Consider the following 25297-nt stretch of genomic DNA (forward strand, 5'->3'; position numbering starts at 1 on the left):
TGGAGCTATGTTTGTGTATCATTTTTATATATTTATGTAGACACACATTCAATGGACTGTGTATATAACGTGTGTGAATGCCCCGGTTTTTCCATACAATAACAATATGGCAACAAAAAGCAAGGGCAAGTTCTGAAAGCTACTTTTCTGCTGGTTATTGTGAAAGATTTGCAAGGTGAGTTATGCAGTCAAGGACATTCCTTCAATTACATTCACTGGTCCCCTTTCTGTACTTACAATAGTTATCTTCATCCTTACAATTTAGGCCAAATGTTCAATTCCTAAAACTGAAACAGGCATGAAATTGAGTAGTGCAGTGCTCATTTTTTATTGCTCAGATAGTTCTCTCCTCTTTTAAGAGAAAATCCCATTGAAGTTCTTCCTCAAAAATGAGATATTACATTTAGCCTTTCAATTACAAAGAATTTATGAGATATGAGAAAGGGGACATTTTTATTTCATTGGCCAATGTTTTGGGTTTGGTTTTGGGGGTTTTTTTCTACTTCAGAGCTTTTGAAAAGATGTTTATATGGGAGGATTCGGCGCAATAATTTTTAAAGTTTTTCCAGTGAAGAGTTGATCTTGAAAATGAAATGCTAATAGCTTGAGATAAACACACAAAGTCTGTATAACCCTCTCAATGTGCTGTACTTCCATCCTGACCTTCAGCCTTTTTGCTGTTTTGGTCCTGGATATCTCTTCAGCACAAGCTGTCAGTTGCATGGAGAATTTTTTATCCATACAAATAGTTTCCAGAATAAGGATGTGTCCAGTCCAATCATTTTCATGTCACCTTTCTCTCTAGAGGTGAAGACCTAGCTCACTAATCCTTTCTGCTACCTAACCTTGGCAGAATTTTAATTTTAATCTGCTCTCTGAGGAGATGCACAAGAAAATGCAAAGAATATTAATACATGGGCTGAACTGGGTTGAATGTGCAAAGGTGAACTTTCTTTCAGTCACTTGGATATATTCTTTCAATCACCTATTCAAAAGTATAACCATTATTAGTGCACTAAACTCCCTCTCTGCACGGAGCAAGGCAAATCAGCAGGAAGGAAGATCGTGAATTAATTTAACCAGTTATACCTTCATATTTCCTACCAAAAATCTACATACTTCTTCCATCCACTGAATACCTGATAAAAAACTAGATAATAATAAGCAAGGAGCATACAACCTTTACATAGCTGATTTTTGTTCCAGTAACTTTTCAGAAACCAGAGAGTAGTCACGAAAAACTGAACAGCTTGCAGCTGCCCTTACCTTAGCATACCTGCCTTTATGTTACAGAAACATAAATAGACAGAAACCAACTGTAGCAAAAAAAAAATCTGCCTAAAGAAAAGTCAGGAACAGTCCCAACAGGCAATCATTCATATAATGATCTCCTGACCTGTATTTAACAAAAACTGCACACTAGTTCTAAGAAAGAGTGAAGTCAAATAGTCATTTCAGAGTTGCACCTTTGGCCAGTGGACCACAGGACTGCAGTCTGCACTATCACACAAGGATTTCAGACCACATAATTACATTCCAAGTAGTGTTAGTCCTGCACTGACCATGTAAATCTGGTAAGAGATAGAATAGCTCTTTTTTATGATGTAAGCTTCTTCTTTTTACATAAGCCTCTGCAAAATAGCTGCTGCAGTTCTATAGAGAGCTTCCTGGTCACATAGGTCTGTCTCTCCACCTCCTTTCAGGTGCTAACTTTCATTAAAAGAAGCTTTAATTAAATATTAATTTATTACTTATTTATTACACAGTGCTTTTCCATGCCAAGAACTGCTGAGCTTGCCATACAGACACTATTTGATCTCTGGGAGGAAAGGAAGAAGGCTATGTGTCCATGGATGGGAGGGGGCATGATCTGTATTGAGATGCAGCCCACATTATGAAAGACTTAGGTCACATCCAGCATTTATGATAAATCTCAGGAGTGGCTCTATTATAAGGCATGTCTGTGTTGTTCGCACCCTCACTATGATTTTGAGACGCTCCTCAAAGGTGTTTGTGGTGTTCTGCCATCACCTCTCCTTGGAAAAAAAGTTAGCAGAAAGACAGTCTCACCTTTTCTTTTGCCTTTTCTTTAAAAACACTGAAGCATAAGTGTTCTTGGACTTCCACCAGTGTCCAAAAGAGGATACAATACCTTCCTTTTCTTCAGAAATATGGAACCACCTCGCTGCTCTAGGTTTGGGGTCATCTTCTGCAGGACTCTCTCATGAAGAGGGAGTACATTTGGCCTGATTTGCTAAGTACTTGTAGAAGCTATCAACAGAGATAGGGGCTGGCTTTTATAACACAAAATTTGAACTGTTACGGTGATGTGACTCTTTTCCTTCTATCTTTGGCTCTATAAGTCTAAAATAAGGACATAAAGCCACCCTTCCGAAGAGTAGACCCTGTTTCTCAGTATTCATTACCTGAGAAGTGACATAATAAAAAAATGAATGTTTTTCTTTTATAATGGAGAATCCTTTCCAAAGTCCATTTACCATCATCACAGGGAGAATATTTCTGCTTACTGTCTGAAAGAGATCATAATCAGTAAATATACCAGGTGATGTACAGACTAGAGTTTTGGTCCAATTCTCTATATGATCACTCAACATCAACTAAGAAATATTCAATGTTTGGTACATGAAAGCCTTTAAGTATTAACTTACATATTAAGACTTAAAAGGTTGACTGAGAACCTCGTAAGAAGTTTTTCTCTTTCTTTACATTTGATTTTAGATTACACCAGGTTTTTCTCACCCCATGCTGGTAAATCCCCAGATCCAGGGGAAACCAAGGCACACAGCCGTACATGAAAATCTACATTTTAAAGCAGGTCTGCAACACATCTTTTCTATTTATTGCCTGAATATAATTTTGTTTGGTAGTAGCAGGGGTCTTTTGAGTCACAGCTTCTGTGGCACACAAATGAAGCCATAGCATGAAAATTACTGCAGGACATGATTACAGTAAAGAATAATTGAAGGCCCAGGAATCTGGGACCCAGAATAAATTTTAGCTTGCCATTCAGTGGTCTCCATTCATTACTATTCAGTGGAAGTGCCATACACACAAACAATAAAAAGTTTACTCTTGGTACTAGAATGCTCACCTGCAAGAAGGCAAAACAGTCTAAACTGGAAAAAAAATAACTGCTGGGATGAATATTTAATGGCTTCTTCAAGAGGTTAGCACAGGGAGGGAGAAGAACAAAGTTTTCCCTTCAAAGACTGCTCTTGTATAAGGTCAGTGAAATTTGTTTTACAACTCTACTGAAATAAAACATAAATTCCCTCTTAGTTAAATTGGTCCTTTCTTTGTTGCTGCTCTCAGACACACTGTGAAACACATGAAATTTTCTGTATCCTAAAGAAACAGAATAATTTTTTGTAAATTCAGAAATAGTTATAATCTCTTTAGTAGCCAAAACTCTTATTGTTCCATATTGTTTCCTACTTCAACAAAGGAATTTAACACAATCCATTTGCACAAGTCAGTGTCCAGGAGCCACCTCAGCTTTTCATTTCCTCTGTACTTTGCTGAGCTATAGCTATTGTATGATGATCTGAATATTACTGATCTTAGTGCCTTGCAAAGTTTTATTGCCTCAAAATTGACATAATTTTGTGTACAGGAATCGCAAAGACAATATGACAAGGTAAAGCAATGCTCTTTGAAGAGACATTGAAAGTACCACTATGTAAGACTCACCTCTCCCAACTCACTGAGCTAAAATTTCAAGTCTTAAGAATCTGTTTATGTCCATAAAAACACAGGTCCCAAAGTTTTCAAGATGCTATAAAGAACAGTCACTTATTTATTTTCAAGACTGTTAGTTTTTCTGTCTTTCATGTTTATCACTGGATTTCTCTTAATTTCCTGTCAGACCAGCTACATGGATAGAATACCACAGAGACAAAAGAAAACTTCCACAGTCAAGTGCTGCTTGCTTGGGCTGCTTTGTTCCTCAGAAGTCCTTTTTCAGGCAGCACCTCATTGCCGCAACAAATTAATCACCAAAGCCCTAGTCTGGTAATGAAGTGCTATGGATTTGCAAAAGCTCAAAAGGCATTACATCTATTACCTGAAAGAAAAATGAGGTGAGTGCTCAGCATGGGAAAATCAGCACAGCAGCACTGTCAGTCCAGCCTTCCTCTGGAGCAGTTATTAGTGAAGTTAGCTAAGTCTCAAAACGCTGGGGTTCATTCTTGGCCTGCCCCAAAGAGTCATCTCTGCAGTTGCACTTGAAATCTAGAACTGCATGGATCTTGGGTTGCCCTTTACCACAGGCTTGGTGAAACAAACTGTTCTCAAATACTGGCATCAGCCTGATCTCTCACAGAGGCTTAGATTCAAATACAGGTTACTCATTACTCTATTTTCATCCTCCCCCTCTCCAAGCCTGTCATAACTTTTATCATGTTCTAAAGGAACAATTATGATGTTTATGTTATCATTCAGGTGGCTAAATTAATTATGTGCTATTTTATCTCAACAGTTTTTTGCATTTTGCCACTCTAAAATAAGACAACACTTTTGGGAGATAGGATGGACAGATGTCTTTGGCCTTAAGCTAAAACAAGAGGATGGGGAAAGCACATAAATGCATAAATATGGCATTTCCTGAGTCCAACTGAAACGTCCTGCAGAAACATTCAGCATATGTCTCCTCTGACTCTTGAGACTCAATCCAAGACTGTTACAGCAGTCAGTCTCTTAATGCTCTGCTGAGAGACTTGCTCTGCTCAAGCTCCACAGCTCTCTGGAGAGGAAGAGTCAGCGACTCCTCTGCAAAGTGGTGTTGGTCCAAGCTCTTACTCGTGAAGATGGATCAAGTGCAGGAAATCATCCACCACCTAACAGACCAGCTCACCTCTTGCAGGGCGGATACTTTGAGACTGAGACAGAGCTTGACTGCTTGCAGAGTAGGCCCTGACGCAGGAGCACAGTCATGGCAATTTTGTTCTGAATCCACCATAGTTACTCTATTTTTCTTTCAATTACAATTACTGCAGCTGAAAGCAGAATCAATGCCAAGTAGATTGTATTACTAACACAGCAGTTGGGAGCTCAGTAGCAAAAATGCATTCCCTAACCTTTTATTGGAAATTTATCTCCCAGCAATAAAGAAGAGAGAAAATGAAGAGTATATGGTGAGGTTTCATATTAAAACATCAGCAAGTATGTCACGTGCTGAACACATAGTGCATAAACACAGCAATCCCTGCCTCTCAGCATTTTCTAAATCAAGACATTCTCCTATCTCTCCAGGCATTATATTTTACTTGCTTTCAGGACAGTAGAATTGCCTAGAGTTCATGGCCTTTTTCAGGATCATAATACGAGCCATTAAGCAAAACCATATCCATCCAAGATTTTGTATTTAAAAATAATTCCTAACAATATCAGAATCATGTCTCTGCATTATCCCAGGGTATCATTTAACAAATTTTAGCAGAATGATCTAAGAATATGTTTCATTTGGTTTCCCTTACACTTCAGATACCTGTAAATATACATACAAAGCAAGCATAGAACATAAATATTTTTGTAATGGAGAATGGTGTGGGAATTCATCTCATCCACTTAAAAACACAGACTCTGAAACTAAGATAGTTCAAAAGAAAGCACATGTCATCCTATCATAGGTGTCTAGGCAAGTGTAATGAAGCTCAATCTAGATGTCTAACATTAAAATACCAGAAATTAGAGAAGATGAAGACCCACTGCTGTGTGGCAGACCAAGACAAAGGATTTAGGACAGTGTGGAAGGGCTAGGACCACCTGTATGAACTAACTTTTGTTACAAACTTCAGAAGATATATAATACTGCCTGTTATTCTTGGAGAATTAGGTTCCCTGACCATGGGTAACAAAACAAATTTGTAAGAGAAGAATATATTGTCCTTCACTTAGTGAAGTAATTTATATGATAGATCATGTACAGCACTCCAGTGTGCCAATTCCTGCTCCTGTGACAAATAAGCTACAGTATGAAATTTAGAAATTAATATTTATCTACATCTAAGGCACAGTGCAAAGGACAGTTTGTAGGTGCGCAGGGCAGCAGCAGACTTTCAGTAATAGACTGATCCCATACCCCAAACATGAGAACTTTTCTTAACTAAAATTACTTCTTCATATCACACCTTCATCCAAGCCTCACCACACTGACCTTATCAGTGTCTCTCATTTAGGATTTATTCTTGTGTGTTACATCAGAAATCTATAGATTTCTGATACTTAGAAGGCTGAGCTGGACTTCCTCCAAGAATTTTGGATGCTGGTATTGAGACAAATAGTCATAATAATTAACAGGTAGGACAGCCACTTAAAACAAAACAACACAGCTGCCCATTTTTACATTGATTGTCAGAAAATTTTACATATTTTTAAAACATAAGTTTCACCAGAAGAGGAAATGGAACGGGGGATGTGAGGACATGAAGAGCTCAGACTCTCTTCCAGGAATGAAGAATCTGGGCTTGGCCAACAATCTGCTAGTTGGGGAACACTCTACACCATGAGAACAAGCAGTCTAAATAAAGAAATTAGTATAGATAGTAAGGTATCCCCTGAATTCAAGGTAACAAAGCACCTTTATGTAGGCAACAATCCTCTTAACCATCAGTCATCAGTTCATTCATAGTTGCCATAGCAGAAAGCAACTAAGTATTTCAAAGACTGTCATTTCAGAATTGCTGCCAGAAATTGGAGATGAAGGCTTATCAGCATGGAAAACACAAATCTGGCACACACGTCAGGTAAACTAACAGTAGCAAGACAAGTGAGAGGCTGAAGTTCAAATGCCCTTTTTCTGTTCCATTCCACCCTGCTTTGATATTGTAATTTCTAAGTTTGAATCACTGGAACACAGTAGCTGGTCTCTTGCATTTAGCAAAAGGCAGCTTGGCCTGTGGTTACGCTTTCCAGGCATTACAATACAAATGTGTAAACAGTAAACATAATCATTCATTGAGGGGATATTCTTTCTATTACTCTCTCTTACTAAAAATATTTTCTATATCTGCTAGCTAGGGACTTCATTAGAAATACAAAATATATGAGAAAGACTAAAAAGTAATACTAATAAACAAACACTTTCATTTACTTTACTTAGTAAAAAGGACATTCAGCAACCAGCTCCAACAGGAGGCTTCAATTGACAAAATCTGTGCTTGCAACACAAAAAAGTAGAAACATCATTGCCATGTTAAAAGTCAGTTGTGGTAGTGAAATAAGAATGGTCTACAGAGAGAAGCATGGCAAATTGTGTAGGGGAAAATGATGTTCTGCCATGAGACAAATGAGTTTTCCTGCAACAAACTTCTCTTCAGAATGCAGTGTTATTTTTTGTGGTTACATATCATGTTGGATTATCACCTTCTCTTCCTCTTAGTTACATCTGCAGGGCATAAATATTTATTCCATTGACCATTCCAGCTCCCTAGAATAAATGCCATCTACTATGTAAAAAATTTTGTTTAAAGACTAGGCTTTTCTTCTACCAGCCCAAAGTCTTTTTATAGCTCTATTACAGTAGATATGTCTTTTTTCTGTACTGCTGTTGCCTAACTAAACCCTTCCCAAAATTGTGCCATGCACTCTAAAACCACAGTGGGAAGCATTTTTACATTAAAAGCTTTGTTACCTAAATAAAGAAAACAAGAGAAGAATGAAAAAGAGGGCATGTTACAGCTGGGGAACTGAGACACTGATTTGCTCAAAAGTATTTTCCAAAGACATACAATAAATCAGTGGCCGAAGGTCTGATTCCTTATTCCCTATTCAGTCTCAAACTTTCCTTTTTTTATTATTTCCTCTTCTACATGATATTACTTACCCATACACAGGAGCAAGATAACTATCACAACTATTATGCTATGCTATTATATAGCACTAAGGATGAATAAAAATGCAGGCTGTGGAGTATATCAGTTTTATACTGTGCTTTCGTATGTCACAGATCTCCACCCATAACTGTTCTGCATCACTGTTTCCATAGAAACAAGATAACATGAGAGGCTTTGGTGTATGTTACTGTCTCTGAAAGAGTCCAACCTCAAGATGAGAATATTGGACTTTGTAAATGAATTCTGATTTGTGTCTTTCATGCAAAATATATCCCTGAGTGATGTACCAACTTGAATAGTAAAGTTATTTAATTTGTTGATAGCAAAAATTATAGATAGAAAAGAAAACAGGTTTTTATGTGTGACAAGGAGCTGAAAATGCTTTTCCTTTTAGATAGCAGGAGCTACAAGGCAACAGATTATCGTAGCAAATTAAAAATGTTTATAGTAAATTGACAGGAAGGAATTTCATTATGGTAGTGGCCTGTAGGGACCAGCAAAAGACTAGAGAATTTTTAATATAAACTAGTCCCCCAAAATACAGTTGATGGCTGAGGAAAAGGTGTGATGTGAGATCACTCCATAGTACAGATAAAATGGTAGCAACCCAGATGTCTGCATATCCCAGCGGCTGAGATCTGGGAGATGATAGACAAGAGGAGTAAAAGCCCAACAAGAGGACAGCAAGCTTCAGTGGAGCTGAGAAATAGCAGCAGGTACAATGGAAAAGGAGCTGATTTGTGTAATGTGGTCCAGAAACTGCTGGGAATATGTACATGGAGACTGTAGGACAGAAGAGAGGCAATGGACAAAAATCACATAAAAATTGTAGACAAATAATACACATCCTGGAACCATTTTTGACACTCCTAAAAATTTGACCTGAGGTGCAGCAATACCAACAAACCTCTTCCCATTGCTGAGCTCCAAAGCCCACTAAATAAGCTCACTTCCTGATCTCATTTTTGGAACATTTTTCAGGATACCTGTTGTTTCATAGAATAGTTTGAAGTGCAAAATATGCATAATGGGTTGTAAAACATAGGGAATTTTCTGACTGGCTCCCTGTGTGGCAGGAATGTGATTGAAATACTGTAATATGATGCATTCTTATAATTCAATTACTTTTTTCATATATTCTGGCTGTTTATATTTTTTGTCTACCTTTTGATGTCTAAAAGTTAAATTAATTCAAAAAGTCTATGGAGTTGGAAGAGCCTCCCTCTGACTTGTTGAGATGTGCATGGCTGGGCTTGTATTCTCCTACCATATCTATCTCTTTTAATAGTTCTGACTTCAAGGCGCTGACAGCATTTCTTCATTTGATCAGTAGCCTGAGCAGTTGCTACGTGCTCTAGTGTGTACAATGGAAGAGGCCCAGCAGTGCTACCTCTTTCGAAAAAAGCACTAAGAAAAAGTCACTTCTTTCCCCAGCAGTCCTGCATGGCAGCTCTTCATCTCTGCTGAATGTTCCTAAATGCAGACGGCAGCTCCACGCGGCCACGCAGGAGCAGCAGCAGCCCAGTGCTGGGGAGGTCAGCAGCCACAGGAGAGCACAAAGCAGGGGCTTGCATCAGTCAGCACGCAGCCAGTCCAGAAGAAATTAAATTGCCTCCACTAAAGCACTGGCCAACCCTCACTGCAAGGAAAGTCTTCTGTTAAATGGTCTTTTCTTCTCTCAAAACTTTGCTTTACATCATTTGGGAGAGGAACATAGGGGAACCTTTGTAAAATCATGAGAGCTGGGGATAGACTTGTGTGAAAGTATGAAAGTGTAGCTGTATGGTCTACTGTGCAATAGTTTTCCACATAAAATAATCTGTTCTCCTATTCCTGTTCCATTCAGCCTGGTGGGGAATCAAGTGGCTCTAATGAGACAAGAATGAGCAAAAGGCAGACACATAGACTGTGAACTGAGTTTCAGCAATAATGTTTCTCAGGGGCTGGCTATGCTCCTGAGTTTTAACCACTCACTTATTGAAGAACGGTAACTGAAGATGAGTATAAACATGTATCTGTATCTGAACAAAAGTGAGATTTGCACCAAGGCACCCAGTGATCTCACTCCTCTCCCAGTGAACCAGTCCTCTGACCTGCCCCATGAAAGATTTTCTTCTTCCTCCCTCACTGACAGCTCTGAGCATCCTTTTCATCCAGAGGTCTCTGCCATTTCAGATCACCTGCTCTACAGCTGACTTTTGCTCTAGCCCTGCTCAGGTTTCTAGGGAGTTCAGAAATGACCTTATGTTTTACAGAATTCATTCAAGCTTTAAAACACAGTCAGAAATTTCAGAACCTATTGTATACAGTACCTGTCCATAATATGGCGCACCACAAAACTTCCTGCCCTACCTGCAGATTATACAGCTGAAATGTATTTAACCTTCAGCACATATAAAAGCAAGATACAACCAGAACTTTGCCTCATAGTAGGGACATGAGAACTATGAAAATCTTGTAAATGATTATGGAACAAAGCTTTCAGTAGAAAAGTTGACGTTATAGCAATGCTGATAAATTGGCTATCAAGGTGTTAGTATTTGCTATGGAACTCCTCACCCTTTGCCTTGGAATGGAACTTGCTAGAAGATAACAACAGGGGTCCAGTCTCTAACCTTAAGCTTGACTTATTCCCACAATGACAAATTATAATTATATTATTTAAATGGAGATTACTCAGGTTTGCTGGGTGAGATAAGTAAAGCAAAAGCTTTGGAAGCTATTTCACTCCTTCACAGGGAGAGTTTGAAGGGGATGCTTTTGTAGTGTGTTTTGTTTTACTGAGGGGGTTTTTTTGACAGTCTTGATTTCCAAGCCATCAAGTTTCAGTGACTTCCTTCATTACATTAAACGTACCTCGCTTGGTCTCCAGACAATTATTCTGTTCATCACTTCTTAATACTAGTTTTGAATCTCCTCCTTGTTGCAGATCATACCCTGCACTACTGCCCCAACTCCCTGCTTCCTTATTACCTATGTTTCATCCCTTTCTGTTAAGGAAGAGTGTAATATTTATTCTCTAACCTCCCTGAAACTGCACATTGTTGTGTTGACAGGTGAGAACTTCCCATTCACTAAGGGCTCCGGAAGTAACCCTCTAACAAAATTGGAATAATTTCTCATTAAGATTATGCCAGTCTTCAGGTTACAGAAGAAGCCACATGCTTATTTTCCTACAAGTCTACTGGAAATTAGTACTATCTTAAGAGTGGGTTCATTGAAAAAGGAAGAGTAGGGAAACTTGTATTGATTTTCTGGGAAGTTTTGCCTGTTATATTTCATAAGCTGCTGTAGTTCTCCTGGTGATGTCTGGGATCTTCCTAACTCATTCTATACCATACAGAAAGTTGTCATAGGCTTGAAGCTGTTAATATCATAATATCATATTAAACTAAAAATTGAGAAGTATAAAGACATATAAAATAAAGACTATAAAGACTCATCCTATATTCCTGGTCCTCTTGGGTGTCTGTGTGTGTGTCTGTGTGTGCACACATATATATGCTTAAAAAACTCAAAATCCACTCATATATTTGGTCTCCATAACACTTTGTGTCAAAAACGTCCATATATTTATTTGCCAGCTTCTTGCTACATGGTGATTTTCAGCTCTTGTATTGTAAAAAATGGTAGAAAATTATTCCCCCTCCTCGTCTCTGTGATTTTCTAGCCCTCTCTCACATTCCTACTGTCTTGAATTGAATGTCTCTGCTCTGAAATAAAAGGTCTTAATCCATTTAGTATATGTTCACATAGAGATCTGCTTCATATTTATTGCCATACTTCTTGCTCTTTTGCCTAAATATTCTTGCTGGTTTATATGGTTTTTTCAGAGGGAATATCAAAACTGTTGGCAGTGTTTAATATGTGACTTCATCCCTGATTTACAAAAAAAACCCTGTATCTCTGTGTTCTGATCTTCTGGTGTCTGCTTCCTCTCTGACAGCATGAAATCATCACAAAACCAGCACTCTGAAGAGGATCTGCTTGGAGCTAGCTGGTAGGAAATGCTCAGAGCAAGGAGATGAAACCACTAAATCCCAACCTTCTCTGAGATTTCACAAGCTCCATATCAGGAGTAAAAAAATACTTTTCATGAGGATCACTCCATGGCATCATATATAAAATACTGTATTGTATACAGAGTACTCACTGGATAAATTGGACTCACTCTGGTCAAATTTATCCCTTTCTGCTGTCGATGATTCCAAGCCATCCTTCTCGGCTCCATAGGAGCACCCACAAGGGTGAACCTACAGGTGCATCTCCTCCCAAGTGACACCTGGACTGGTGTGAAAAGCAGACAACCCTCCTCAGTGGGTTCTGGAGGGTATTTTGTAAGTTTTTTGTAAGCTTTAAAGGAAGAGCTAGAGAGTGCCTAGAGGATTAACAGGGCACTCTTGAAAGGGAACAAACCGGGAGTTAAATTCACAGAATTCAGGAACTAAACTGAGGTTTTCTGCATGCTGGTCAAAAACTCCAACTTGTGAGCTGCTATACAAAGGGAAAAGAGTGTTTATACTTTCCAGCTTTTTTAAAAGAGTGGGAACATCAGAAGTTATTCTTTACTCTTAAAATTCTCCATGTAAAAGATTAATTTTTGTAAATTTGTATGAATAAAAATAGACAATTTTACACTATGCAGTGACACTGTTTCAAGAACAGAAAAGCAAGACATTCTTTCCTATTTTTCCTGCCATACATAGTCTTCAGAATTGAAATTTCTAACCCAATATAGCAGCACAAAAGTAGGGAAATTTTGTCCAACAAATTGTAGAATCTAGCAGCAGGGAAAGACAGGACTTTTTTTTGGCCTTTCTTTTCCCCTTGCTTTGTTGATAAATTTTTCCTCTAGATATTGGAAATGAACAGAGCAAAAGGAAAGGTGGGCTTGAATTCAGAACTGAAGCTTTGATCTTAAAAAGGTTAAAAGTCAGAGCACAGGGAGTACACATATCACTAGGTCAGGGGAAGTGATGTCACACTCATAATGAGCAACAACAATGCTTCTGAAAAAAACAACTTCAAAAAATGCCTCCTAGATATTACATCAAGGGATATGTTTGCATGTTAACTGCCTCCAAGCAATCTTTTATATTAAACTACTTTATGTGCAAGACTTCCAGATCGTTTACAGGGCAAGTGCTTAGGAAAGTAGGGGCTTTCCAAGCGCCTGAAAAGATTGTCTGACTGATTGTCTGTCTACAGGTTTTCTTTTAAAGCTATTTTAAGTATATGATCCCATCCCAGCTATTTAACTCAGGAACCTGCCAATCACACACTGCCTAATTGAACTCTCGGATACTGTAGGATTGCAAGCCACAAAGCATATGAACAAAAATGTGAAAAAAGGGTTTTCTGCTGTTATTTCATTCTTCAAACCCAATTTGATAAGGTCAAATTTCAGATTGCACGACCCCATTGAGACTCAGGGACTAAACTGGGACAATCAGAAAAAAAAATAAAAAGCTAATTTTTTTCTTCCATTTTTGAAAAGCAAGAGGAGGTCTTTAATACTAGTTACTTGCTGGGGCTGATAGCAAGGTCTAGGGTGGGGAAAGGACAATGAAAACTGAAAAAGTGAGACATGAGTCAGTTTTTGTACTGCTGAGCTAATAAATGATGACTGAATGATTGTATGACATCCCCTTCAGAGACACTTGTAATTCTGCTTTCTCTTGTTTGGCTTTTTTTTCTTCAAAGAGAAAATATGAGAAGACAAACAGAATTAGGGTCTAAATAAGGGAAAATACTTCTGGAATACATTCTACAAAAGGCTAGAAATAAACTGTAGTTCCCAACAGTTGGACTGTGGTTCTGACCCAAAGCTCCCCCCCGAGGTTAAGTGAAAACTTCCTTGATTTCAACATGTCAGAACCTAAACCTCACTGTTTTACAGAAATGAGAGTGGCAGTATCTATCTTGGCTTACTTTAAACAGATTTAAACTACTTATTTAATCAGCAAACAAATATTATCATTGTGTCCATGTTTATTGATTGGCTGCATAAATGTGTGTGACCTCAACTGGAATAAACAGGTACAGCTCCTGTGGAGCAGTGAGGGTTAATGTCAGCAGAGAGATCTGAACAATAAAGGAGACAGGACTTTACACAATCATGGCCATCCATGCTCTTAAATGGTGTGAAATATGACTGAGTGAGCTCATAATATCACCTGAAGAGCTGTTACTGTAAGGAAGAAAAAGCATCTGACCACATATGCTCATGTAGCAGGTGGTTTGCAATTAGGATCACCCCCAAATGTTGTCAGCAGTACATCTTTGATATTTAAGGGGTGAGTGTTAATTCTATTGACCTTATTTGCAGAACTTCTTCCATCCTGTGAGCATTAGTGACTGTCAGGCTGCACACTTTACATAGCTGTCTACTGGATGTTTGACTTTTAGTGATTTTTTTTTTTTTAACCTGAGGCACTTCAGTCACGTAACTTCAGCAATCAATTTTGGCCCAAAGCAGCACAGGCCTCAGTCACAGAGAAGCAAGTGTTTGCATGCAAGCTTGCTATTAAAGCACCAGGGAGAAGAGTGAGTACACAAAAGCTTAAGAAATAGGAATCTGAGTTGAATCATCACACAGTCAGCTAAATTACTGGCCCTGTAATTAGCCTTTTTGGAGGTCTCTTAATTGTTAATCCCTTTGCTGGTTATAATTGCTTTATTGAATCTAAATTAATCCAATTTTTAAGGAATAATCATGCAATTCTAATGACTACATAAAATTAAAAATATGGAAACTACTTTGAGAACTAATTTCGATTAGGCTCTGTCGAAAAAAGTAGTCTTTGAAATGGTATTTTTTGCGTAGTTTTTGGGGGGTAACATTTAGTTGCAAGGATGAGAGGGGTTAATATTTCATTTACACAGTGTATGCAAAGCAGTTGTGTTTAAAAATTCACTAGATTGGGAGCATCCACTGCATATGGAGAGCAAGTCAGTGCCAAATCAGAACTGGATCCATGCCAAGGGAAGAGAGCCAGGGGTTAGACATCTATAAAGTGTTGGATGGGATGAAAACAAAGGTAAAACACTTCAGTTCATTACACATCTAGGCTATTTCCTAGCCACTCATGTAAATCAAGTTTTCCAGACCAAAACCACCATATCTGAAGATGGACGTTTGCATATTTTTCAGTACACAGAAATTTTATTGGGTCCCATAAGGACTGACTTAACCTGAACATATAGCACTGAAATACCCAAGGTCTTATCTGACCCAGTCTGGGATAGAAAAAAAATATATCATCCAGGTGTCTTGGACTTCCAACACTACCAGGAATTACCTCATTATCCCACAGCACTAGCCTCATCAGATAAAGAGTATGGGGGGAAGGACATGGAAACATGAGAAGGAGAACAGATAAAAGGAAACTAGGGAGAAGAAAAACATGTTGAGTCTTAATTGAGCTTGGAGAGGAAGCAGGAGGAGAAAAACATAGTTGGCTGATTTATGATTTAGTGATCTATGTTTGCAGTAGATTGAAAAATGCTCTTGTTCCTAATATATATTTTATTTCTTGTTTATCAAGTGTGAAGTCAAGGATGAACAAGTTAAGTTATGGGCAAAGTATGACTCTTCTTTAGAGCCAATCTCATGAGAAATTACATTGTAAAGCCCAGTGAGCATGCTAACATTTTCCAAGCAGTTACACATCATTCTATCCTGAGCCTCAGCTCAAGGAATACATTGGTTTAGTGTGTTACAATAAACATTTAAGTGTATTAAACTTTATATAATACTCTATATGTATAATGTGCAATCTTGATGCCCAATGCTTCTCCAAGAAATCATCACTGACTGAGCACAAGAAAAGAAATTGAGGCTAAACTTGGAAAGAGAAACAGGAAAGGAGGAGCAGAGCCAGACACACAAACTAATGGAAATACAACCCTTTGTCTCTTTCTCCATTCACCTATAAAAGTAAGGAAAGATGGCCAGGTTTGGAGAGGTAGCAAGAGAGACCAACACAATGAACAGAGAGATCACTGGTAACATGTCTCCAAGGTTTCATAAATAATTATAACTGTTTAAACAGACTTTGCACTTTGATTCCTATATTTCACTGGCTTTAAGAGAATTTCTATCGATTCTATGCTTACATGCACATTTAAAATTCCATATTCAGATGTACAGATATGTATCATCTTTTTTACAAAATACTTTGTGGAGAGTTGAGGCTTCAGCAGGCTTCTGCATTATATATGAGTATTTAGAATATCATCACAATTAGCCCTGATAAAAATGAAATGAGGGTTTGAAACTAGCCCAAAATACCTGTGTTCAGATGCCCTTGGGAAAGCAAGTGTGTAATAAAATGTTACTTTGAAATGCAGCTCTCTATCTCTCACATACAGCTGAATACATCCATTTCAGCAATGAAGCTTGACAGCTGCTCAGAAGAATTCTGTCTCCAAATGCTGTTCTCTTCACTTGGTTATGAGGCCATCTAACTCTGCATTTATGGAACCTTTAACTAAACATATTTCAACTTGTGCATAGAGGAGGATTTTACAACACACAGCTATCAAATGATCCATTGTTGTAACACACTTTTTTTTCCCCATGATCACAAAATTCATAATTCTATAGACAAAAAAAAATCTGTGTCATCTGCATGTATGTCTCAAAGTCCACATATGTATTTAATGCTATTAACATGTTGAGGCCAATTTTTTTAGTCCTTCATGTTTTATATAGAAGTGAAAGAAAACCAAAAACAACCTATGGAATCAGTAAGTTGCCTATAGACAACTCCAGGTACTCAGAAATATTTTTCTCTATTGTTTTAGTATTACTTTACGGGGAACCAAAAGTAAATATATTAAAAGATAAACCATCAGCAGGCTTCTTATTTCTCATTACATGATATCAGCCCTCATGTCTCATTTACTTTTTAAACTGCAAGCACTTCTTGCCTTCTTCCCTTTTGCTTTAGTTGAGATCCTCCTACACTAGGTATAGCAGCTGTACAACCCCTATTATCTCTGTCTAAAGGAAATGTACACTGTGTTCTAGGACGTTGGTCTGGCCTGATCATGCATTCCTCGATGATCCAATATCCAGGAAAGACACATAAAAAGATGCATGATCAAATTAACTATGGACATAGCACAAATTACTAAAGGCCAGTATAAAAGGATGGCAGAAACTTACAGGAGAAATATTCCTATGGGGTCAGGAGCATGTCTGTGAAAGAATTTGAAAGGGAAAAAAACATAATAAGAAGACACTTTTAAGTGCTTTATTAAGAAGAGAAAAAATTAAAATAACAGTTAACAACAAAATACAGTTAATTACTGGCAAATAGGCTAAAGTGTTGACTCAGGACCATGAGAGCAAAGTTATACCTTTTATTAAACTGACTAATTTAGTAGTAAAAAAACAAAAAAGTCTTCAGGAACACAAACCCCATTACAGAGGCAGATGCTTGTCTATTTTCCAGCTACATCAATTGGTTTAATGGGAGAGATTGCTTTTTCTCCACTACCTTTCCTTGCTTATACTCTTAGGCTATCATACTTACAGCATTATTACTTTATCTTGAAAGTGTTCAATGATCTTTTGGCTTTAGCCTTTGCTTAAAAGATCAGTTTTAATGTCATAGCCAACCCCATTAAAATCATAAATAGAAGAGTGAAAATCAGGCAAAAAAAAAGAAAAAATAAGGGTAGAATCTACGTAGATAATGTAGTTGTTTTCAGGTTGGCTAGGTCTGGTGTAATTCAGTTCTGAGAACACTGAAAACATTTTATTAGCCATTAACAATTGTATTTAACAACTTGAGGGACAAGAATTCCAGAAGACTAGAAAGGGCAAACACTTACTTTTAAAATGTCAAAAAGGAGAAGAGCTTAACTTCAATTACCAGAAAAATATCAGAACAAATAATGGAAAGGTCTATTTGTCAGAATTTTGAATATAAACATGGTGTAAGAGACAAAAGAATTTCTAATAAATAAATCGTGTAAGAGCAAATTTCTTTCTGTCTACAGTAGATAACAAGATTTATGGACAGAAGAGAAAAAACACTGTCATGCATCTGGATTTTGGCTTTTGACATCTCACAGGACACTTGCATAGACAAGCAGATTTGAGGTAGGTAGTTATTTGGGAAATCCTATTCACAGAATTAGTTACCACTAGTTATTAGTGATTCATTTTTAAATGAGGAAGATGCATCAGGTCAGGTTCTGCAAGAATCTGCATGACATGTTCACTGTTGAACTGGTAGGTGATTAAGATGCTTTTTGCATTTGAAAATTACACTAAGCTAAAAAGACTTCAAACCCATCAGAGTGCAGAATGTATATTTTAAATGATCTTGGTGCACAGCAGAAATCTGAATCCAGCTAAGCAATTAAGTGAATTCACATGTTCCTGTACAAGTAAAATTACCTGCACAAATATAAAAGGGAGAATGACTAATCAGACAAACACAGTGCAAAAAAGAATCTGGCAATTAGAATGGATCACAAACAAACAATAAAACTGTACAACTGGCTAAGAAGCAATCATGCTGGGTTAGATAAAATTAGTACATTTTATGTTAAATACAAAAAACGTTCCTTTCTTTCTACTCAGAGCTGTTAATTCTTTACCTGGATCCCTGTGACCACTGCAGGTTATCACATGTCAATACAATACATCAACCAGCTGGAGAAAGTCCCAAAATCCAAAATAAGTATGAACTTTAAAAAAAGTTTTCTAGCATAAGACTGCAAGAACTGAGCTTGCAAAGCTGAATCCAGGAGGGGAAAGACTAGGAGGAGGCTTGACAGCAGTTCTCCAGTTTTCAGAGACATTTTTTGTGAAAGCAGGCAATTAATTGTTTTCCATAATCTCTGAAAAATAGAAAAGATTGCAATAAGGGAGAATTAGGTTAGAGGTGAGAGAAATAATACAGTGTGAAAGGCCAAATAAGCAATGAGTAATAGACCTACAGGGAGTTTTCCTGATTGCTGGAAATTTTAAGGAGGAATAAACCAAACAACAGTGAGGACTGGTTTTCAGTATTAATCCTCTTTCGGAGCATACTTTTGATTTAGTGGATCTCATAAATATTGCACAAAAAGTATTATTATCAAACAGTATGCAACTTTCTACCCTTGCTCTATTGTATACACTGTGGTACTAAATATCTATCTCTATTAAGAACATTATACTCGAAGCTGAATACGAAAAGTGAAAGTAAAATGAATGCCTTAAACAAGGAATCAATCTCTTCAACTAGTCAGTGTGCTAATGACTACAGCAGAGGAATGGAAACTGGACATATACAGGTTTCTCACAGATTTTTCACAGCAGACCACTGCTTTCTGTCCAAATATTTAATTGATCCAAAAAGTTAGTTGTATTATTAATTATATCTGCAGAAAGTGAATGCCTTTGTGAGTAGTCCATATTGCATTGGCTTCTAAGGTTACTGCATGCTCAACAGTTTTCTGTTTCTTCATAATGAAAAGTATATAAAATAAAATCAATTTCTCTATCCTGTAGGTCTGCCATGTCCATTATTTCAGAAATATCAATTCTTATCACTCTTTCCCACTCTTGAACTTCTCACTGGGTCATTAGTTACGTAATACTGTGGATGGTATTTAAATCATACAAGCATGATTATCAACTAACCTATAGGTTTGATACATGTATCAGCATACCATTCAGAGGTAAATCCTTTAAGCAGTCTGGATGACACTCCTCTAAATTTCTCAGACAGATGAAATAGTGAAAATTACACCTTGGGCCATTAAGAGGAAAGGAGGTCCCCATCCTCTCTGACATAACTAGATTCAAATAGTCTCTACTTTGTTGTAGCCTCTATGCCTTTGTCATTTCTTACCTTAATATTTCTGAGAGAAATGGCATATGAATGTTTAATTAAGCCTGTGATGTCTTCCGTTTCCAGCTCTCTATAGTGCTTTAATAGCACACGTGCACTGTTAAACAGACCTTCCACCTCCATCTGGGTGGAAAAGTATGACTGAGGCCAAGATAAATTCTGCACACAAAGCTGGGGAGGACCAAGTCCAAGAACAGTGAGAAGGCAATGTGCTGAGCTTACCCTCACTACATCTGAAAGTCCTTCTCTTTCATAAAGCACATTTCCTAGTCTTAAAAAATAACAGGGAATAGCAAAGAACAGCTGCTGCTAAAAGCAATGTTTTACCTGTCCCTGTTGCTGTGCACTCATAAAACTCACAAGTCTTTCACACAACTTTACTCAAAATTGTAATTATATTCTAGAAAAAGTGTTCACAAGATCACACTTCCCATTATGGATCCTTGTACTTAGAACAAATCTATATATGTACATATTTTCTAATAAAAGTGAGTTACTAGGGACTCCTCATAAAATATAGCACTAAGAGAAAAGATTATTTCAGGAAGTTTCTTTACTTCATCAGCAGGAATTCTCAAAAATCAATGTCATCAAAAATAATGTTTGAGAGAGGTTTTAAAGTTATTTTTAAAAACAAATACACAGGACAGGAAAGAGAAAGCTTATGGTGAGCTATACAAAACCAAAACCTACTGCTGCTCTGATCATTATTCCCTGTTCCCAGTTATTGGATGACATGCCAAAGCAGCTGAGATGACAAGGTCCAGGAATAATTGTGTTGGAGCTTTAGAGCTCCCTCTGGATCCGTCACATCGTTGGACTGTCCCTGTGTTGTTTGTCTTCCTCATCCTCCAGAAGGCCATTCCCTTTCCTTTCAAAATTTATTTTCCATAATTTGTCTGGTTTTTATCCATTCATGGACAACGTTCCACTCAAACCCTACATACATCCTGCAACACGTAAGGTGTGTACAGAGGACCTTCAGGCTGAGACTGCAGGCTTTGCACAGGGGGGCAGATGGATTTAGGAACACGCCTGCTGACATGAAATATGTATACCTGGAGCCTTCCTGCTGAAACACAGCCTGCACACAGTCTGAAGCCTTCACAAATACATACCACACCCCCTTAGTCAAGTACCTATTTCCTGTTACAATGTTGGGGTTTTTCCTGACTAGATCCTGCTTCAGTTTGGAAAACTCAGACTTGGTCCTCTATCTCATGTGTCCTGTTCGAGTCAGGAAAGTTTAGTCTGCTGTCTGGAAGCAGCTTAAGGACAGAGTTGGATTTGATTTGAATTTTGTATTCTGCCACTGAGATAAAAACAGAACTCTTACATTTCAGGGGTTCCTTGTGTCTACACCACTCAGACAGAAAGCTCCTGAGAGTGTCCAGAATACCCTGTGTGCCTGCACACTAAAGGTGTTTGAGTCATTCCCAGCATCCATAGCTGTACCTCCTATGGGTAAGCACAGAGAAAATCCTGGGGCGCCGGGTCTGTGGTGTGCAGTAAGTCATCCATTACTCATCCTCCCGTTTTTCCAAACTGTGTAGATGTTATGAGCCTTCCATGCAACCCTACACAAGACACAGGGTCTCAGAAAATGGCTGGGAAAGAGAGGAGGAAACCAGGGTCACAGCCAGGTGCAGGCCCCACAGTGTCAGCCCTCCTCATGGTTTCCCAAGTGTTGACATCGTCTGAACTTGCAAATAGAGGCTGTGCCTGTGCATGGAGTAAGGATAAGAGGGCACAGAGATGCTCATAAGGACAAGGGCCCCTTATTAGGCAAACTGTGGAGATGCCGCCATGGCCAGCTCAGCTACCGAGGGTCTGCAAGCCTGAAGGTGGGTGCAGCCCTGTGTACAGCCCTTGCTCCTACAGGGCACACCTGAGACACAGCCAGAGGTGCAGCCTCCCCTCACTGGGGATTCTCAGTGCCCCTCAGAGGCTGCTGCAAGGTGTGGGAGGGTGGGCAGACAGGGCAGTTTGTCTTGATGACACCTTCAACAGAGCCACAAGACACTGGGCCTTGAAGTCCAGCTATCACACCAACAATCTCAATCACCCAGTATGTAAACCACTATTACAACATCCTGTACAAATAAGGGCTTGTCAGCAAGAATGAGATCCTTGAGGGCAGAGCTGCAGTCAGTGCTTGCATGGTATGCTGCAAGAAAGTTGCTGGGCTTCCTCTTCCTCCTCCTCCTCCTGTTGTCCCTGCGTAGTGCCCTGTCAAAACATTGCTGCCCACCAGGGTACAGGCACCATGTGCCACAGGGGAGAAAGAAACCTGGATAAGCAGGGCAAAGGAAGGAGAGGGTCTAACCTGTCTTCCTACCTTCTTGGCCTCAGTTTTGATCCATGGATCACAATGTGATGTGACTGGTAACCTATGGAAATAGGGAATAGGCCTGCATTCTCCTTTATTTGGACACTGGACACATATCCAGCAGATCAAAGGGGAGTTATTACATCTTTACCAAGCTCCATCCAAGTAGCTCCACACCATCCACTGCCAGTTTGCAGTTCACAAGCACAGCCTTTCTCCAGTGACAAGACACATTTACACCATAAGTTCCTTAAAGTCCGGTTTTTACATTAAGAACAAGCCTGTGCTTTTTAAGAATAACAGAAAATGCTACGTATGCATTGATAGATTGAAAAATAGTAACAAACATCTTCTCAAAAATTTAGGAACCATTATGAAAAGACAGTGATATTGAACAGTATGCATCATATTCTTATCTCCAGGATATCCTGACCTGAATCTATCTGTATTCAGCTTTTTCAGAAAGATGGAATAATCCCTGGGGATTTCACCAAGCACAAAGAAGCAAAGTGATGTGTCCACAGTAAGTAAAACAGTGATTCAGAAACGTTCTTCCTCAATCCATTATCTGTCAAGCAATATTTCTTCACCTTATTAACAGGCCAAGAGATCATGAGAATTAATCACTGTGATTAACTGTGCTTATAGATACAATGTATATTGCAGATTATGTTCTATTATGTCTGGGGTTGGGGAGAAATCATGCATTGCATCAACATTGCATGCTGACTGTGTCAGTTCTGCTGCAAACTCAGTTCTTGCTGCTCAGCTATAAACAGTGCTCACAACAAATGTGAAAAGTATCACTGTCCATTCCAAGGTGGAAAATTGCTGAAGAAAAATGTTCTGGTAAACAAACCCTTCCTGATGGCTCTCTGAATATCTGGCAGTGAGCACAACTCCTGGTTCGCTCTGCTGACAGAATCAGCCTCACTCCTCCCTGCTAATAAAGCAAGGCTGCATGTCAGGGAAGGCTGAGACCACTGATACAGAAATAGAGTCTTGGTGTCAGCCTTAGAAAAACCCAGCCAAAGCTGCACTTTTTATCAAACCATCTCCCGGGTATGGCCCGGGTGTTCACTGCAGCTCAAATCTCAGCTGTTGATACCACCATCTCCCTGCCAGCCCTCACCACATGCTCAGCAGTGCTCAGCCCCACATGGCAGACACAACAGATGTATTTTCCCAAGTTAGAGATTCTTGAGGACAACAATTTCACAACCTGTATGCAGCCTCTTTCAGTGCTGCTCAGAAAGGCTTTTGTCTCACTGGAGTCTTCTCTGCTACAGCTTAAGCACATTTTTCTTTCCTGTCAACCAAGAATATGGAGAGCAAACTATCTTTGTTTGTACCCTCCTCACTTTGCTTTTGAACATCCTAGACAAGGTCACTATGCCTGTTAACAATATTTTACACTGTTCAAAACTGTTAAGTGCTCATATACCATCCTGTTCCAGAAAGTACACGGGATGCAGCAGGGCTGCTGCATGTAATCATTTGATTGAAAATATGTTTAAAGTATCACATGCCTCTGCTCTATTCCTCAGTGTCACACAGGATCTCCAGCACCTGGATTGGATGGCACAGAATTTAATGGTTTGTTTTCCCACTTCAACAATCACATGCACAGTGCTGACTGCAACTGTGCCAAACACCCCATGTAGTACCCCTGCCAGGAAGCCTGGGAATTTTTTCCCTTTCATTCATTAAGCCATTCTTACACAAGCATGAAACAGGCAAGCTGACTTTGCTGTTACTAAACACACCACAAAAGTGACATACTGTTTGTCCAATGTATTTAGTCTGCTAGCAGTCACAATGAGATATATTCATACCATCCTCCTTGACAGTTTGCACAAGTCATCGTTCAGAGGTGCCCACCTCTTCCCAGTGACTCTATGAGGAACACAGGCTCCTAAGTTTTGGTGCACCAAATCATATCTTAGTCTGATATCTAAAGTGGACAGTGAGTCATTCTTGCATCAGCACCAACATGGGTGGTTATCTCCGCACAGGACTTCAGGCATATGCAATATTTGCATAAAATCATGTAACAGACCTCCCACAAGCATCCAGGCTGGCAAAACCCAATGGCTCAAATACTCCCAAAAGAGGCAGCCCAGTCCTGACTGAAACTAACTCTTTCCCTAATGTATGTGAAAGCACAGAAAAAATTTTGCAGTCTTCAGTCTAACAGTGATGATGAGGCATTTAAAGCAGAAGTCTTCATTTTGAGTCACTGGTCATTGTACACACACACCTTTTAGGTGGTTAATATTGAGTTTCACAGTATAGATAACATGTTGCAAACTTCTCTGTAGCTATCCAGATCTTCAGAGAGAGACCCTATCTAGCTAGCATTGACATTTAGAATATGTTAATTGTTTTACTTCTCCCTTATTTTTGACAGCTACAGTTTAAGAACAAACTTTGATATAGCCCATTACATGCCTGAGGATATTTTTAAAAAGCAGTTTGGGGAAAGAGGAAGAGAATGAATACATGAAAATAAAGCCTGATCTAAATTAGTAATTTACGTGTTCCCAGATGTTTCCTCCTTGAGATCTTGCATAGAGCAACTGTATCAGATCACCTGTAGTTTAAGGTTTTCAGTTTGTCACGTAATCTCTCCTACTTTTTCATAAACTGATCTCATCCTTTCCAGAGTAATGTTTTTTTCACTTCACATCATCTGTACAAACAAATAAGTATTCCCTCCCCCACAAACACCAGCACATGCTCACGCATGCTTCTCTCTTTGGTCTGTATAAGGTAGCTTGGCACCAAAAAAAATGTGATTAAGTTTTAACAAGTGTCAAAGCCAAGTGGTTCACAGACGCTTACCTGGAGATCAGAATGAAGTTTAGGTGCTTTCTGAAATTCAAATTAGCAAGCATCATTCTTCCTGCCTTCTACCACACTTCAGGGAATGTTTGATCTGCAGAGAGAGAATGAGACAGAAAATGATCAAGTGAGAAACCTCCAGGATCCAAGGGCTCAGACTTCCCACTCCCCAGCATTACCACTGTCTCTGGGAGCATGTGAATAATCATGTTACTCTTGCTTACATGGTCCTATTGCAGGGCACTAATGTTGTGTACTGTAGAACAGAATTAATCATAAATATTTAGGTCAAGGATTTCAGCATAGAACAATAGTACCATTAACAATTCTGAATGCTGCCACTGAAAGTTATTTTTGACACCATCAGCTGGAAGTGAGCAGACATGCCTTTATTAAGTTGTAATCTATCATTT

The 25297-nt window shown here is 38.7% G+C and overlaps 1 long non-coding RNA gene across 1 annotated transcript in view; it reads right to left on the minus strand.

The window, feature by feature from the left end:
- Positions 1 to 25047, minus strand: part of LOC116439775 — a 31464-nt gene extending 6417 nt beyond the window's left edge. The window contains exons 1-2 of the long non-coding RNA XR_004238271.1: positions 24885 to 25047; positions 18471 to 18713 (exon numbers count right to left, since the gene is read on the minus strand). This is a non-coding gene — a long non-coding RNA (uncharacterized LOC116439775). The remainder of the gene's footprint in view (positions 1 to 18470; positions 18714 to 24884) is intronic.
- Positions 25048 to 25297: the final 250 nt, after the last annotated feature.

This window comes from Corvus moneduloides, chromosome 1 (genome assembly GCF_009650955.1).
Source record: "Corvus moneduloides isolate bCorMon1 chromosome 1, bCorMon1.pri, whole genome shotgun sequence".
NCBI classification, from domain to species: Eukaryota; Metazoa; Chordata; class Aves; order Passeriformes; family Corvidae; genus Corvus; species Corvus moneduloides.